The sequence below is a fragment of the Gopherus flavomarginatus genome, chromosome 7, assembly GCF_025201925.1.
Source record: "Gopherus flavomarginatus isolate rGopFla2 chromosome 7, rGopFla2.mat.asm, whole genome shotgun sequence".
Classification (NCBI taxonomy): Eukaryota; Metazoa; Chordata; order Testudines; family Testudinidae; genus Gopherus; species Gopherus flavomarginatus.
The window spans coordinates 56320609-56337514 of record NC_066623.1 but is presented as its reverse complement, the minus strand read 5'-3'; the positions used below and the strand labels follow the sequence as shown (position 1 = coordinate 56337514).

Below are 16906 nucleotides of genomic sequence, written 5' to 3'. Positions count from 1 at the left end.
AGTCTGGGTAAAAAACATTCCTTGAAAAATCTCTAGAAATATCCCTTTTTTATATTTGTGAACCAACTATTTCGACATTTTTCATGAAAATGTATTAGTGTCTTTCAAAAAAAATCTTTAATGAACAGCGAATGAAAAAGGTCATAATCACAGCCAGACTTGCACCAGCTACAGTAATAAATCTGTTAAAGTTTTGGGGCTGCTGTCAAACTAATAAGCATAGGTACAAATTAGCCAGAAGAGTTTCTGATGTGAAGGAATCAATACAGCAAACACAACATCAGCATCATAAAGCGGCCATCGAGGTCATAGGTATTTTGTTACATAATCTCTGTTCTATATGGGCATACTCCATGTTCTGATGCTACAGTGACATCACACAACTTCATTTTGTTGGGGAAGAGCAGTACGTGATGCTGACAAAATGCTGCTAAGCTGATAATGGTTTAGCAGATGGTAAATGCGGTTCCTATTACTGATCTGCTTGTCTATTGCCATTAAAAAAATAAGCTGTGCCTGCATACTGTACATACAGCTAGTCTGTGCAAAAACACATGTATTGCTGCTACTCCTTCCTGTCTCTTATTTGTTGGTTTCATCTACCTATTGCATCTTGTTGTAAACTAAGATTGTAAGGTCCTTGGAGCAGGGACTCTGTTTCATTATCTATGAGCACACCCGCTAGCATAACGGGCCCTCAGTCTGGTTGGCACTTCTAGGTGCTGCTGTTATACAAATAATAAGTAAGTGGTAAGAAATCACCATAGCCCAGACCAGTGGCAGAGCCAGGTTTTGCAATCAGGGGAGCAATGAGTCATTCACGGTGGCTGCCCACAGCTCACCTGGCAGCAGCATCTCCCATGGGGCAGGCCCCAGCTTCCCACCCTGGGCATTGCAACCTGGCACATGGGGTTGCAGCACCATTCCCATTTGACCCATCATGCCCAAGGGGCGGCCAAGCCAAATTTGAATGAGTGGCGTCCTAACATGGTGCATAGCTGTGTGCCATGTCACAACGCCCAGAGCAGGGAGCCAGGCTCAGCCCTGCGGGACAGGCACTGCTACTGCCGGGTGAGTGGAGGGCAGGTTCACTCTCCAGCCCCATGTGAAAAGGTGCCACACATACACCTAAAGGCCCCCCCCCTTAGCTCCACTATTGGCCCATGCCATCAAAAGAAGCAAGAGCCTCCAAACCTCTGCTCTGAAGTACAAGTGGAAGATGAAGAGGAGGCCAGAGTTTCCTCTCTGATCACATGTATGGTAGATAAGCTTTTCTCAATGTTTGTTGATGGCACTAGACTAGGACATAGCATGTCTCGGTTTGATTCCCAGCTGTTCCACAGTGTGACGCTCTTAGGCAAGTCACTTAAATGCCTTGTGCTTCAGTTCCTCATCTGTGAAATGGGGATCACTGCACTTCCTGTGGCTGGCTTGTCAGATCTTTGGCACAGCGACTGTGTCTGTGCGTATACAGCATTTGCCATAGCAGGACCCTGATTTCAGTTGCAGCCCTTAGGTGCTACTCTATGACAAAGAAATAATACCATGAAACAGATAGCTAGATTTAACTGGACTTTCTTTTTGTTTGCTTTAAACAAATCCAGGTTTACTAATGTTCCCTATAGAACCCCACTGGAGTTCTGGGCACTGAAATTACAGCGTGGATCTGTTTATCTTCCTTATACACAGTGCTGTGCTGGATTGCATTATTCTTTTTTTCCCAAATCCAGCTCATGCATTTGTAGCTCCTAGGACCCAGTTTCCCAGACAGACAGAGGCAAGCATCTGAGTTTCTTCTGTTGGTGGGAAGGGATTGACCTTCTGGGATTGACTTTATGCACAAATGCATTTGCACAGGCAAGCATGCCAGAGATTCACTACTATCTGTCACAGTGGAGTCAGGAGTTAAGCAGACAGGAACATTCTGTGCATGTGCATTAGCAACTCTCATGTTAAAAGCAGTGAAATGGTCCATTTTCCTGTGATGGAACTCTGCAAGTACACGTGTCACCAGTGCAATAAGACAACCCTGGCAAAGGGCTGGTTTTCTTCCAGTACATCAGCAAGGAGAGTTTTGGTTCTGTAAGATGCCTGTTCTGAAAACAGGGCAAGTACAAAGATTCCCACTGAACTGACACAGCTGAAGCAGTATCTAGCATCAGATCAATGGAGTGTGGCTGTCCTCCCCATTCAACACCCCTCGATCAAATGTCAGCATAGCAAAGCAGCATGTGAACAGCTGAGGTGAATGGCAATTATCTATATGCAGGACAGTAACACTGGTCACAGTGAATTCACATGCCTGGTTTTGGGAGTGAGAGCTGTGACATGCTTTTTAGCAAATTGCCCTGCTATGCTGATAACACTGGACATAGAGAGCATAGATTCACAGTGGAAGCAGGATGCTGTGGGTGTAATGATGTCAGTGCAGGATGTTGAAATACTCACAAAATGGGTGGACTGAATCCAGTTTACTGCCACAGTGTCTGCCAATCCTATGCCAGGCTAGAGATTATGGTGGGGCACCTCGCTGCTTTAGGCTCCTTTGAAATTCCTGACCACCCTGTTAATGAATTGTTTGCATGTTGTCTGTATTCAGTGTCGGTCTTCTATAGCTTTGGCTAACAATCAGTCCAGCTCCTATAGCTTTGGCCAACAATCAGTCCCATGGGCATGGCACGGCTGTTTTGTCCATCAATAGGTCTCACCTCGTCTCATCTAACTTATCCCCATTCTGACATGTTTCTTCTTTGCAAGAACTTGTCACAGTGAGTATAGTCATACATTTTCTGTGCATGCTGTCCAAATGATATCCTTCAACCATAAACTAGTTCTGTACAGCTAACACTGAAACAGTCCGGCTAACAGGATGAGGGAACATAAGATATAGGCAAGCTTTTATTAACAATTGGTTGGGCTGGAAAGGAACAGGATATTCAGTGAATCACATTGTATGAGACAATAACTAAGCCTGACTTTCACACAAAACCAGAATCAAACTTGATTTGAAACCCTAAAACATTTAATTAACATGTTTTGAAGGGGGAATATTATAATCTTCAGCTATCTAAAGTGTTATAAAAAGGGAGGTAATCAATCGTTCTACTTGTCCACTGTGGGTATGACAAGAAGTAACTGGCTTGGTTTGCAGCAAAGGAGATTTAGATTAGCTATCAGGAAAAACTCTAATGCTAAGGAAAGTTAAGCACTGCAAGAGGTTCCCAAGGGAGGTTGTGACATTCCTGTCATTGGAGGTTTTTAAGAACAGGTGAGACAAACACCTGTCAGGGATGGGCCAAGTGTACTTGGTGCTGGCTAAGGGCGCGGGATGGAGCAGATGACCTCTTGAAGTTCCTTCCAGCCCAATATTTCTATGATTCTAAGGAGAGCAGCAGCTTGGTTCTAAGCAGCTGAACTTATAATAACTGAAATTCCCAAACAAAGATCAGGTGCATAGCACAGAAGAGAGAAAATGTCCATGGAAATTGGGTGAAGATTAGCATTGGGGAAGGGCAGATAAGGCAGTGTGGGGTCTCCACCTTGTCTGCCTAGAGCCCCTCAATGCAGACAAAATGTGTTTGGGGCTCCACTGGAAATGGGTGGAACCAAGGAGTAGCTCAGGGGTTCTCAAACTGGGGGTCGGGACCCCTCAGGGGGTCGTGAGGTTATTACATGGGGGTTCGCGAGCTGTCAGCCTCCACCCCAAACCCCGCTTCACCTCCAGCATTTATAATGGTGTTAAATATATTTTAAAAGTGTTTTTAATGTATAAGGGCAGGGGGTCTCACTCAGAGGCTTGCTGTGTGAAAGGAGTCACCAGCACAAAGGATGAGAACCACTGGAGTAGCTGCTCTCTGCGGCATGCTCTCTGCACAGTCTCGGTGGGGGAGCTACAGGCAGCATGCCACAGGGCTGTCTCTTTTGGGACCTGATCCAAAGCCTACTAATCTCAATGCGAGGCTCCCATTGATTGCAGTAGCTTTGGAGCAGGCGCTCTCTCTGTAGCGTCAAATGGGGCCTGCACAGACTTCAGCTCTGCAGTCTGCCCTAGGGTGACCAGATGTCCTGATTTTATAGGGACAGTCCTGATTTTTGGGTCTTTTTCTTATATAGGCTCCTATTACTCCCCTCCCCGTCCCAATTTTTCACACTTGCTGTCTGATCACCTAGACTCTGCCCAGAGAGCCAATGGGGCGTGAGCTAGAGGTCATTCACCAGTCAATGCAAGTAGTGCAGGCCACACCTTCTGCCTCAGCTGCCAGCCCTTCCTATATGAGGTCTGATACAATGAAGAGAACTGCCCAGAATTTGCTGCACAAGTTTTCTCCTCCACACATTGTGTCAGCACTGTGCTTTTCAACGTCTTCCATTTACACTGTGGATCTATGCTGCACGCTGTGGAAAGCAGGCCTGTTGCCAGCGGTAGCATAAGGCGTTCTGCTCAAAACCATGCCCCAGGTAGGAAAGATGGTTCCAAGAGGGTACATGGAATTGTGGTGATGGTAATGCAAATGTTTATGGCAGCACCATCAGCAATGAGCAGCTGCAAAGGGTGTGTGATTAAACTCTAATTGAGCCGTTGTTGGAGACAATAGAATTATGATGTGTGGGTGGGCTCCCGCAGACTGTAATAGACAAATGAATCAAAAGAGTAGCACTGTAATGGAAGCACTTCTAACTGTAATCAAGGCGATAATGAAAAGAATGGGGCTGTAATGGAGGTGCTGGCTGCAGTAGAAATGACAATTAAGATAATAGTATTTTAGCAGAGGAGATGCTGTGCTTCTCACTGTGCTAGAGGAATGGCTGAAGGGACTGGATGGAACAGCGATAGGGATGCTGACGACTGTGGAGGAGCAGGTCATGATGATCATAAAATCTGGACTGGAGATAAATCTGGGGATAATGGAAGTGTAATGGAGATAATTATGACTGTAATAGAGGTGGAGATGATGGAATTGTAATAGAGAGGTGTTGGTGAAGATGGTGGCAGTGAAGTGGACGGGATGATCTCCGTCACAGAGATAACGGTGATGAAGATACCGGGCTAGATCTTCAGCTAGTGTAAAACTGCAGATCTCCACTGACTTCAGTGTCACTTGCCATCAGCTAATAATGTGGCCTGTGACACTGTAGTGGAAGAGAGGTTGACTGATGAAGGACGTGATCATGAAAGACAATAAATCTATAATGGAAAAATAATTGAAGTATGAAAATCAGGATGGAGATAATTAGGACTCTAATAAAGGTGGTGATGGTGAAGATAAGTGAATTATCTAATGGGGACAATGAAGATAACTGAGTTGTAATGCTGTGCTGCTGCTGCTAACAGAGGTGACGGAGATATGGAATTGGCTGGGTGGAGATGCAGATATAAAAACTGTAAAGGGCATAATTATGACTGTAACGGGGTAGTAATAAAGATAATGGAATGGTAATTGAGGAGGTGATAGTTATAAAGAAGGAGGTGCAGATAACTATAGTAAAGAAGATAAAGAAGATAATAGATTGGAATGGAGTTGTTCAAGGTAATGGGGTTCTAATGGAGATGATTCGAAGAGGGAATAGAGGTATAATGAGGTAATGACTGTAGTAGTAGAAAAGATGATTGTTGTTATGGAAGAAATGAGGACAGTGATGCAAGTGTTACCAAAATGTCGGGTCCGCCTAGCTGAGAGTCAATGACAGCCAGACAGGGATAAGGAAAGGTTGCTTTATTCTGCAGAAGAAAGGAGAGTTTTGTACCTTGGTACAAAGACTCTACTCCACACAAAAACCAAGAATCTTTTATACATACACACACAGGCTTCAGTCGTGTTAGCATTTGATTGGTGGTTAGCAAAGCCTGCACTTCTGCAATCTGCTCAGCAAAAACCAGCTTAGGACCAGCTTCAACTGCCTCAAGACCGATAAGGGAAGACAGTTCAAAAGTTCAGGCTACTGTGTCCGTGAGGTGTCCAATTTCCCCTAATGGTTGCCAGCTATTATAAGGCTACTAGCTGTTTGGGGGTCACTGCTGACTGTCACAGTCCCCCCTTCAGGCCTGATAATCCAAATTGTCAGGACCGATACGCAATTTGTGATCAAGCTGGAGGGAGAGATATTGTGTTCTCCTACGGACAGTAGAGCCTTTAGTAACAGCAATACACAAACATTTTGCACATTGCAACATTACCCAAACGACACACAGAAAGAAAAGAAAGAAAATAATCCATTTGACAATTTTACGGAAAAGGCCAGTAAACCATGACCCAAGGTCTGGGAGGAGGTCCTCAAAATTAAGGGTATGATCAAGAGATACAGCTGAAAACAACAGCTGCATCCTTGATGGCCTGCAAATCCTCCTCAATTAAACCAGAGCGATTAATATCAAACAGCATCTTTCCCCAATGCGAGCACAGGCCCCCCCACTTCAGCATTCATGGCATCTAGCACACGCCTATTTTGCAGTGTTACTTCTGCTATGTCATTGATTTCTCATTGTAACTTTTGGAAAGCATCCAAGGAGGCATTAGCTGCTTTTTCAATTTCTGCAGAAATGTTTACCACTGCCCTTTCCAGCTCCGCTACCCCCAGTCCAGGAATAAGTCCACGTATAAAGGAATGAAATCCCATTTGCCTGATTACTAGGGGGGTTTCGGCACGTTTAACCCGAGCCCCTTTCAAGAATGTGAAGAGCTTGTGAGAATAAGTCCCCAGGTTGAGGATTTGGCGTGAGTCCAGTGTGGTGTTTACTTGAACGTCTGGTAATACTCTGGCCACACCATACTGGCCATGCCAACCCGGCGGGAGAGCTTTATAAGCATTATGGCCACAAATGAAATATAGACCGGGGCTCTGTAAATAAAAGGTGAGGGAGCTTCCTGCTACTCGGTGGTGCCAATCTACCCTAACATCTCGATGTTTGGAGTTGCCAAATATCCGGCCCCAGCATTGCCAATGGGATGCATTCAAATGTCCCATGGCGTGGGTGTTGTTTGATACCCCTACAGTATGTAACAGCAAACAAGTGTGATGTAAAGCTTAGTAGCGCCCCCTTGGCATTCAGAAATTGTCAGAGGAGACATCCATATAATATGCATAGGTCTCATTTATGGGACCCAAGGGAGGGAATGAAGGAAACCACTCCCCTTGATAACGTTCGCCTGTCAATTTCGCAATATAGGCCTTTTGAAACTAGCAGGGAGGTCTCTGGGTGTCTACACAAATTTTTAAGGGGTAAAAGTTTCCGTTTCTAACACTAAACCTAAGGGTTTGATCGCAGGCTTCTAAGGGGATGTAACCCAGTTCCTTCCCGGTCCCGTCAACAGCCTCAAAACATAGGGCCAGCTTATACCAAAACCCAAGGATATCGAAGAGAGGGACCCCTTGGGCCTCCCAACTATGATGCCAAACTTCAGACGTTTTCCCATACTTATCGGACTGGTATTCTCCTTTCCACCCCACTCAGCTTTCCGCACCACTTGTAGGGAGAGTGTTTCACAGAGATTTAAAGGTACAGCCCACAGTCCTATTCTTTCCTCAGAACGAGTTCGGTGACACAACCAACAGTCAGACAAGTGTCCTAACGTGGCCAGTCGCTGAAGAGGTTTAGCCGCTGGGGTGCGGGTTAGCTTGTACAAGGGGCAGGCTCAGAAATAATAGCCACCGCAACACCGTCTGAGAACCCATAGTCACAAAGTCTCAGGATTTTGTTTGTCGGAACAAAAGCTTTAGTCCTGCTAGAGGTTCAGTTTTCCAGGTATCGTCTGCTTCTGGCTCTTCCGGGTCGCGGTGGGAAGAGCTAGCGGTGCTCCCTCAAAGTCTGATGTCGTCTGCTTCTGGCCCCGGCCTAGGGGCTAGCTTGATTCAGGTGTGGTGGATCCAGGTATCCCGTTCCCTTACTCGAATTGCAGTGTGGGAGGTAAGAACGACTTGAAAAGGGCCAGCCCACTGGGGCTGGAGAGGCTCGATTTTCCACTCTTTTACATAGACCCAATCCCCTGGCTGGATCCAGCAGGTACATCAGCGGGTAAGGACTGAAATTGGGCTGCACATCTGATCAGGAGAACAAACCAGGACATCATCCACATACAAGAGATAAGTGGACCCACCAGGTAGCTTAATATCAGCTAAATCGCGTGTCAGGATAGAGGAGAAAATGGCTGGCAATTCAACATATCCTTGTGGTAGCCGAGTCCAGGTCAGCTGTTCTGCCCTCCCGGTCTCTGGATCCGTCCATGTAAATGCAAAGATATCCCAGCTGTCTTGATCTAGGGGAATACTGAAAAAGGCATTACGCAAGTCTATTACTGAATAGCAAGTAGTACCTGCTGGAATGACAGTCAGGATAGTGTGAGGGTTAGGCACCACATTGTGTCTAGCCTGAAATACTTTATTCACTGCACGCAAGTCCTGGACAAATCGGTATACCGGTTTTCCCTCTGGATCTGTGTCAGGTTTTCTGACTGGCAGAATGAGGGTGTTGAAAGGAGACTTGGTGTGAACTAGCACTCCCAACTGCAGGAATGTGGCGATAAGGTTCCAGAGGCCTAGCAGAGCTTCTTGGGGAATGGGGTACTGACAAATTCGAGGAATTACAATGCCTGGCTTCAAGGTTATATGCACTGGTTCTGTCCAGAGAGTGCCCAAGTCTGTTTTTAAAGTGCCCCAGATGGAGGCTTTTACCTCCTGTCTGAGTCACTCGGGTAGGATCAGGTCCGCAGGCAGGATCGAGTCCTCTGAAGCCTGGGTCAGAACAGCACACAGCTGGGGAAGTTGGTTTTGAGGTAACAGGAGGACGATCCTGTCATCTGAAAAAAAGATCTGAGCATGCAATTTACACAACAGATCTCTGCCCAAGAGGTTAACTGGGGAATCCGGAGCTAGCAAAAAGGCATGGGAGGCGGAGACACCAGAAATTTCCACAGTAGCCTCCTGCAACACAGAACAGTCAAATGGCTTTCCGTAGAGGGTTTCCGCTGAGACCCACCCATCCCCTTTTCTGGCACTCAAATAGAGAATTAAACAGAAAGAAGGAGGGAATAATGGTCTAATCCAAAAAATCCAAGCCAGCAATCTCTGCTTACACTGACTGCTACAGGGGACGGAACAGAAGGATCTTAATACGACCTCAGGGCTTCCTCGCACGCTATGGCTTCCACCCTGAGGAATTACGAACAAGAAGGTCAGTTCCGCCCACACACCTAACACCCAAAGGTATAAGACAGAAATACAGTAACCAGGTAACCAGAATATAACCAGAACCCGGGAAGAGTTTCCTTATCCTATTAGGGCTCACCTTATCAGAGCACAAACTCCAGGGGCCGTGGTGAAGTGAGGAAGAGGGGCTAAGCACCCTGGTGGTGCTGCTCCTAGTTCGCCGCAACTGTCCAGAGTCCAATGTCCGAGCTAGGAGGGTCCCATCTGGGGTCGCCAGAAACTGTTACCGAAATGTCGGGGCCGCCTAGCTGAGAGTCAATGACAGCCAGACAGGGATAAGGAAAGGTTGCTTTATTCTGCAGAAGAAAGGAGAGTTTTGTGCCTTGGTACAAAGACTCTACTCCATACAAAAACCAAGAATCTTTTATACACACTCACACACAGGCTTCGGTCTTGTTGGCATTTGATTGGTGTTAGCAAACCGTGCACTTCTGCATTCTGCTCAGCAAAAACTGGCTTAGGACCAGCTTCAACTGCCTCAAGACCGATAAGGGAAGACAGTTCAAAAGTTCAGGCTACTGTGTCCGTGAGGTGTCTAATTTCCCCTAATGGTTGCCAGCTATTATAAGGCTACTAGCTGTTTGGGGGTCGCTGCTGACTGTCACACAAGTGAGGATTATGTTGCTCACGCTTCATGATAAGTGGTGGCAGAGGCGACCATGAGGCTAATGAAGAATGGATGCACTGAAGCTGTCAGTTTCTGAAACAAAAGTGAAACTGCGATAAAGATGGGGCGGGGGAGACTGTATAACTGGAAACACAACAGAAGTCCAGGTCATTGTAGTGCTCTTCAGAGCTGTACCAGCGGAGGAAGTATGTAACAGATGTGACTGCTGGCAGGGGCACATTAAGTGACCCAGGTGGCTGTTGTAATGCTTTATGCACTAAGGGTATGCTGCCCTTCAGAGCCTGGAGCCTAGCAAGGATGAGGTGCTGGGAGGGCTTTGCTAAGGACTGGAGTGGGAGGGTTGTGGTGATAACAGTGATGATAATGAAGATGGGCAGTGGAAATGCAAAACGTGATGGGAAAGGACGGCAGGAGATTGCGGATGACTGCAGTGAAGAGGAGGATGGCTGTAACTAGTCAGTGATAATGGGACACAGATCCTTCTCATAGAAGTAATGATGATGTTTGATGACAGGGTTGCAATTTAACATTCCAAAAGTTGATCAGTGACTGAACGGGATAGAAATGTGTGTAAATTTCAAGAAATTAATGGGAATACAAGTATTTCAGTAGTGGTAATGATTCAGATAATGGTTTTAGTAATTCACCTCTATGGAGGAAGAATATGTTACTCTATCTCAGTTGGAAATATCATACCAAAATTAACCTTCACAATAGCTTTTGTAGAAGTCCTGGTACACTAACCCACAGCATGGGGATTGCCACAAGGATTCTGCATTGGGAAGCCTCCTCTGGGTAGGTATATCCATGGCCCTGGGAAGCCACAGATGAAGCGACATGGATGGGCCACGTTTTTCAAAGGTCGTAGTATCTCTGATGCTTACTCTTAATGGTGTTCTGGGAAAAGACCATCTGTTTTCCTCTTCCGGACCAAGGAAAGAAAAATAATGTGATTGTGGGTTGATACAGGAAGGGAAATCAAGAGGGGCAGCAGAAGAATGACAATCTTCAAATGGAGAAGTGGGTTACAGCATAAACTCAGGGTACCAAAGTCCTGACGTAGTCAGAATGATTCTCAAGTGGGCAAAAAATAACCCCTAGAATAATGCAGAAAGAGCTCTGCTCTCCTCTGTATGGGTCTGACTACACCATCATAGTATTTGAGCACTTGTTTCATTTGAACATCAAATACACCCAAGATATAGAAATGAACTGCTTTGTTCCTAGGTACCAAGGTTTGAACCTACACCGTAGAACACCCAGCATCAATATTATACTTAGGGAATAAATATTAGCCCTGAGGAAGCTATTTGTGGGTTCCAACATAGGAAGGAAACTCTTGCTATTTTCTCCTGGCCCTCGGCTTTAGCACAGTCACTAATCCAGCCTGTAAAGTGTGTGTATTATTATTCCATAGCTTGTGTGGAAGGGTGTATTTATTCTCTAAGTGCTGGCTCATGCCACATGAGTTTTGCTAAGATAAAATGGCTCCGAGCAGGCCAACTGCATCAGTGTCAAGTGCCTAAGGCAGAGCAAAGCTCCTCTTTCCCTTCTCAAGCATCCCTGATGTGCTGGGAGCTCTCCCCTCCCTTCTATGTATAGTCTAGAGGTTCTTCTTCAAGGATTATTTTTCCTGCCTCTGCAAGACAGCAGAGGAACTGAAACTGCCCCCAGCACAGCTCTCCTACAACCCCACATGACTCTCCATTGCTGCTAAACACACTGGCCAACATCGTCACATGCAGGGGCCTTTCAAGTTAAGTTGCTGGCTTCATATTTAGGCTCCTAATTAAGCAGTCTGGTTTTCAGAGGTGCTGAGCATCTGCTGCTTCCTCTAAAAAACAACTGGAGTCAGAGGTGCTGGGCAGCAGGTTTAAAACAAATAAAAGGAAGTTCTTCTTCACACAGCGCACAGTCAACCTGTGGAACTCCTTGCCTGAGAAGGCTGTGAAGGCTAGGACTATAACAGGGTTTAAAAGAGAACTAGATAAATGCATGGAAGTTAAGTCCATTGATGGCTATTAGCCAGGATGGGTAAGGAATGGTGTCCCTAGCGTCTGATTGTCAGAGGGAGGAGATGGATGGCAGGAGAGAGATCACTTAATCATTACCTGTTAGGTTCACTCCCTCTGGGGCACCTGGCATTGGCCTGTTGGCAGAAAAGATACTGGACAGGATGGATCTTTGATCTGACCCAGTATGGCCATTCTTATGTTCTTACATTCTTATGCCTCTTTAAACATCTGAACTCCAGTAATGGGACAGATAGGGGGAATGGTTCTGACACAGCTTTATTACTTTCTGTCCCTTAGGCACACCTTGCCCTGCTCTACCATTACCCAGGCAGAAGAGTGAGCTTCCTGCAGGTCATTTTGGCAATAGCAGTTCTTACAGCCTTAACAATGGTCACAAATACCCACCAGCAAACCCCTTATGGATCAGCTTCATTTGGCACTGATGGCACTGGAAAGACTCTCAACGACTACAAGAGTGGTTAGATCAGGCCCTGTGGTACAATTCTGCATCTTTTAGTCAATGGGATTACTTCGATGACTAAGGACTACTTGTCTGAGTAAGGATTGCAAGATCAGGCCTTATAGTTGTATACCTGATCCAGAGAGGGGGAAGTAACTAGCAGCAGCCAGCTGCAGTCTGGGGTGGATGGTAGCATGTGATATGAACACTCATTTGACCATTTCACGCAGAGCTCACTGAACATTTCTGTCTGCCTGCTGGGAGCAAATATTTTAATGTGCAGAGGTTTAAGGGCTGTCTACACACGCCTGAGGAGAAGAAGAAGAAATGTCCTTTAATGCTCAGGCAACTGTGAAATAAAGAGTGGAAGATAAGAGCTAACAAAAATCAATGAAATGGAGAAAAACTGGAAAGAGAAGGATAGAGTATATTGCACTTTCCTCCAAGATAACCTAGGAACATACTTTATCACCAAATGTTCATGTGCAGTCACAGAAGGGACTTGATTATTTTTAAATCAGTTCTGAAACACACAAAAAAAAGTGAAGTCAAAGTAACCCAGCATACCAAAGGACAAAGTAACTGGAAGTTCATCTGCTGGCCAGTTGCCACCTAAAACTTTGATGTAAAGAGGGGAAAAAAATTTGCAACAACTCTCCCAAAACCATAGGAGAAAAAACCCTGCCCAAGTTCAGAAGCAATTTAAACATAGATACCATAATAACTAGCACACTTAAGCACATGGTCCTGCTCCCACTGAAGGCAACAAAAAAAGCCCATCAGAGTCAATGGTGCAGGATCAGGCCCTAAAAATTAATGGCCACATTTGTGGGCACTGTAGAATAATCAAAATGGAAGGCAGGGCAGATCTTAGAGTCATGGTTTAAAAGGTGATAATATTGATCCTGGCAGGGATGTTTGGATCTGGGGGTCTTCCAATTGCGCCATTATAGATATTCGGAGTAGCCATGAACCTGGCGCTAAACTTGGCCACAGTCTGTGATGTCCACATTGGCTTGCAACTGGGATGAGCACAGAACCCTGAAAAAGGAGCCAGGCATCGTCTGATTGCAAAAAAGAGAGAACCCCAGAGCCTGAGCCAGTGCCTCCTGAAGTCATAGGAGAGGCTCCCGTTGACTGCAGTGGATCTTGGATGAGGCCTACAAAGAAAGAGGGCCTTTCCCAGCAACACCTCGCGACAGGGAGCACAGCTGTGCCAAGTGAGCGGACCAGGGCAGCAGGAGAAAAAAGCAGATACAAAGATGAACACATTGTGCCCATAAATATCCCCTTTAAAAGTGTTCCAGGCAGTGGTGGCTTGGGCAGCACATGGCCGAGCATCAGAGCCTGTGAATGGTGGATTTCCTGTCAAACCACCACAGAAACAGGCAGCAAGAGCAGGGCCCAGGCCATCTCTCACTACTGGCCAATTGTGAGGAGTGGGCCAGAATGAAGTGAAACAAGACCCTGGATGTTCACAGGGAGGGATGCTGCGCTGAGAGTGAAACTAAACAATGACCAGTTGCTGGAGGGGGCGGGGGCGTAAGTTAATCAGCAGGAGAGGGGATTTTGAACTTGCCATGTGACTCTGGTGCTGTTGGCTGGCTTGACAAACTCTAGGTTTCAATTATAATAAATATAATACTGAGCTCTTCAATAGCCCGTTTCAGCAGCAGGTGCTAAAGCGCTTTACGAAGGAGCTCGCTATCATTGTCCCTATTTTACACATGAGGAAAGTGAGGCACAGAGAAACAAAGGGGCTTGCCTACAGTCACTCAGCAAGCCAGAGTCAGGCCTCCTGAATCCTAGGCTGCTGTGCTAGCCACTAACCCACACTGCCTCCCATCAGTATCAGTGCTTCGCCATCCACGTAAGGGTTGTAGCTCACTGTATGTGCTTCTACCTGGTTGCCCGCCATTAGTAACTCCATGTGAGCCACATTACATCCATCCATCATCACTTCCTGCCTTGCTCTGCATCTGTTTCATCAGCCACTGGAATGAGGGTATCCACCAGCACACTTCCAGTAGCTGGGAGCAGACTAGGGTTACCATCTGTCCCTAACTGGGCAGGACAGTCCCAAAATGGACGTTTCAAGTCCTGGTCCCAGCCTGAATGACTGGGACAAATGCTGTCCTGGATTCCCTGCGGCACATCTCCACACCTGACCAAGGCTCAGGGGGGGTGCCAGCCTCTTCCCAGAGAGAGGGGCCTTAGCTCCACCTTATCACAAGGCCCCTGCCCCAGGTCAGAAGCTGAAGCAAAGCAGTGGTAAGCACCGCCCAGGAGCCCTGGACCCTCCACCTGTCCTGGGCAGGGACATGGGCCAGGACTGCTCTGGGGACCCCCCCTCCTACTCTCCCAGGGCAGGTGGAGAGTCTGGGGTGCCCCCCTAGTAGCCCAGGCTTCCTAGGTGACTCTTATCACTAGCCAGTGTCTTACCTAGCCGGGGCAGGGTCTCAGGGGGAAGAGGCGGAGCAGGGGGCAGGACTCCTGCATGCATCCCACTTTTGCATTTTGAAAAGGTGGTCACCATAAGGCAGACAAGCACATCCATCCTCCAGTTGTGCCTTGTACCATGGAGCCTCTGGAGGAATTATAAGCTAGGGCAAGAGGCGGTGAAGGGCTCTTTCCTTGGGCCAGGCCCCCTTTCTGGCTGCCCAGTCTCCCCATGTTGCCTGTGCTTATGGTCTCTACACAGGGCCGGCTCTAGGTTTTTTTGCTGCCTCAAGCAAAAAAAATTTTGGCTGCCCCCCCCCCCCCCGGTCCCAGCCCTGGGCTCCCCCCCTGCACCCCTGGTGCCCCAGCCCTGGGCTCTCCCCCACCCCATACATACCCCCTGCCTCCTGAGTGCTGGGCTTCCCCCTCCCCCCCCACTAGTGCCCTCCTTTCACACCGCTGCCGCCCCAGCCCTGGGCTCCCCCCCTTCCCCCTCCACCAGTGCCCCCCCACACCTTCTGCTGCTCCAGCCTTGCCCCCCCCCACCTGCACCCTCCTTCCGCCGCAGCACTGGGTCACTAGTAACTAGGGTGACCAGACAGCAAGTGTGAAAAATCGGGACAGGCGGTGGGGGGGGGGTAAATAGGCTTCTATATAAGAAAAAACCTCAAATATCGGGACTGTACCTATAAAATCGGGACATCTGGTCACCCCACTGGTAACTCACTCCCAGGGCAGGTCATTCAGCAGGAATTTTGGATGTGCACAAAACACAGACAGGATTGCTTCCCATATGGTTACAGAACTGCAGTAAAGTGGAATAATTTTCAGCTTGTGTGATTGGAGGCTAGCTGGATGCATATTATAAGACTGTCCTCCATAAATGAGGAAAAGTTGAGGTGCCTTTATTATTCTTTTGTTCCACTCTTTCTTTCTATGGGGAATTTGCCAATACAATATCACTGTCTTCCTTTTAAACAAACAAAAAGGCAATGGCTGTTGAAAATAGCAATTCCAGTCCTAACCACTGGGAAGCATTTCTTGCTTAATTTTATCCTACTTTTTCTACAGCAAGTTACAGTGGATCAGTATATTTGATTTGAGAGAAATGAAGTAACAGCTGCCCAAACTGAGCTTGAGCATGCCTGAATTTTGAGGGGTTCAAATCTGGAAGGCAGGTGCTGTGGGTATGGGGGGGAGCTGTGGGCTCCGCAGGGGAGCACAGCAGCATGTACGCAGCAGAGTGTCTGGAGCTGCACGGCGCTAGACATGCTGGTCTGAGTGGCACGGTATGGGGGCTGGAGAAGGGGTAGGGGGTTCTGAGGGGCAGTCAAGGGACAGGGAGCAGGGGGGATTGGATGGGGCGGAGGTTCGAGGGGGCAGTCACGGGACAGGCAGCGGTTGGATAGACATGGGATTCCCAGGGGTTTGTCAGGGAACAGGTAGGGGGTGGAGTCCTGGGGGGCAGTTAGGGGCGGGGACCCAGGAGGGGCTGATCAAGGGACAGGGAGCGGGGAGGGCGTTGGATGTGTTGGGGTTTCTGTGGGGGCAGTCAGAGGGAGTGGATGGTGGCAGGGTGGGGCTTCCCTCCCCCTGGAGTGTCCTGTTTTTTGAATATTAAAATATTGTCTCCCTACCATTCACAGTGCAACTCTCCACTCACAGCACACTGCCGCATGAGGTCCCCCTCCTTCCTTTCCAGTTGCTAGTGGCCAAGGGAATGCTGGGAAATGTAGTTCTTTCCCTGCTCCAGGGCTGGCTCTATAGGCAGGAGCTAACCAAGGAACTACAGCTCCCAGAGCCCCCTGTTCATTCTCAGCTCCCATGCCGCCCCTGCAAATGGGCTGCCCAAAGCAGGTGCTTGCTTTGCTGGTGGCTAGAGCCGCCCCTGTCTGTACAGCGGCTGCACACTTCTCACTCCAGGGCATTAATCAGTGGGGCAGGAAAACAGCATTGCTGTTTTCATGCAGCCTGCATTGTTTTTCCCATGTGCACAGCCTGAGTTAGACCTCTTTGACACCATGCAAAACAGCAGTGCCTTGCATTGTCAGGGCTGGGGGAAAAGACCCCAAAATGACTTTATAGCAAGTTCTCCAGTCAACTAAACACACACGCACACACAAATCATCTGCCCACAGTCTCTCCAGTTTAAAGCCTTCAAAT

The 16906-nt window shown here is 47.5% G+C and overlaps 1 protein-coding gene across 1 annotated transcript in view; it reads left to right on the top strand.

The window, feature by feature from the left end:
* Window positions 1-16906, top strand: part of TNR (tenascin R) — a 303471-nt gene that overhangs the window by 151851 nt on the left and 134714 nt on the right. The gene's annotated exons all lie outside the window — the stretch shown is intronic.